The sequence below is a fragment of the Nerophis lumbriciformis genome, linkage group LG13 (genome assembly GCF_033978685.3).
Source record: "Nerophis lumbriciformis linkage group LG13, RoL_Nlum_v2.1, whole genome shotgun sequence".
NCBI lineage: Eukaryota > Metazoa > Chordata > Actinopteri > Syngnathiformes > Syngnathidae > Nerophis > Nerophis lumbriciformis.
The window spans coordinates 6,741,619-6,743,229 of NC_084560.2; positions in this window are offsets into that span (position 1 = coordinate 6,741,619).

Sequence of the window (1,611 nt, forward strand, 5' to 3'; positions counted from 1 at the left end):
ACTTTACATATATCATTGATATATAGGATGAACAGTTTTGGCCCCAACACTGACCCCTGGGGGACACCACAAACAATATCCAAACACGATGAACAGCAATCCCCCAACTTCACAAACTGTTGTCTCTTATTTAAGTAACTTTTAAGCCAATCTAGTACAACTCCCCTAATTCCATACTTTTCCATTTTATTGATTAATATATCGTGGTTAATTGTGTCAAATGCTTTTTTTAGATCAATAAATATTCCCATTGCATATTGTTTCTTTTCTATGGCATTTGTGATTTCCTCTATTGTTTCAACTATTGCCATTGATGTAGATCTGTTTGATCTAAACCCATATTGACAGTCAGAGAGTAATTTATGTTTTTCTATAAATGCATCTAACCTGTTATTAAATAGTTTTTCTAATATTTTAGAGAATTGTGGAAGTAAAGAGACGGGTCTATAGTTTGTGAAGTGGTGCTTGCTCCCAGTTTTAAACAGAGGTATAACTTTAGCTATTTTCATTTCATTTGGAAATGCGCCGGTTTGAAATGACAAATTACAGATATATGTTAATGGTTTTGATATCCCTGTAATGACCTTTTTTACCAATGCCATACTAATGTCATTGGAGTCAGTGGACATTTTGTTCTTACATTTGTTTGCAATATCCAACACTTCTTCTTCACCCACTGCATTTAAAAACATAGAATTGGGATTTCTCTCCAACAATCCCTCCATATTTTTACCAGTTGTCCGTGGATCTGGGATTTTTTTTGCAAGTTCGGGTCCAATACTTACAAAGAATTTATTGAAGGCATTAGCCACATCTTCCATATTATCATTTTCTTTACCATCATTCGTGAAATACGTTGGATAGTTAATTGAAGAGGTACTGTTTCTTATAATACTGTTTAATAAATTCCATATTCCTTTGATATTGTTTTTAATATCATCTAGTAATTTCTTATAATACTCTCTCTTATTTGACCTTATAATATGAGTTAATTTGTTTTTATATTTTTTATATTTATTTTCTGCTTCTTTTGTTTTCAATCTTATAAATTCTCTGTAAAGAGTGTTTTTCTTTTTGCAAGCATTTTGCAATCCCTTTGTGATCCAAGGACAATTAGTATATTTTATTTTACTGGTGCATTCTTTTATTGGGCAATTTTTATCATATACTGACCTAAATATTCTCAAGAATATATTGTAAGCGCTATTAACATCACCATTTTCATAAATTACATCCCAATTCTGCTCCAATAAATCATGTTTAAATGAACTAATAGATTCCTCTGATCTCGTTCTTCTGTATTGGGTTGGCTTTTCTAATTTTTTTGTCCTGTAGTTTCCATTAAATATCAGAAAAACTGGGAGGTGGTCAGTGATATCTTTGATCAATAGCCCACTTACGGTCTTATTCTCAATATCATTAGTGAATATGTTGTCGATTAGAGTGGCAGAGTGGCAGAGTGGAAATTTGACTCAAGTGTTCACTGAGAGTTGAAAACTATAAAGTGTTTTACAATCTATATTCACACATTTAATGAACTAGTAAAGTATACATATAGCAATGTTAATATTTGGTTACATCCCCCCCCCCGCACCACCACCTCTCCCGGCA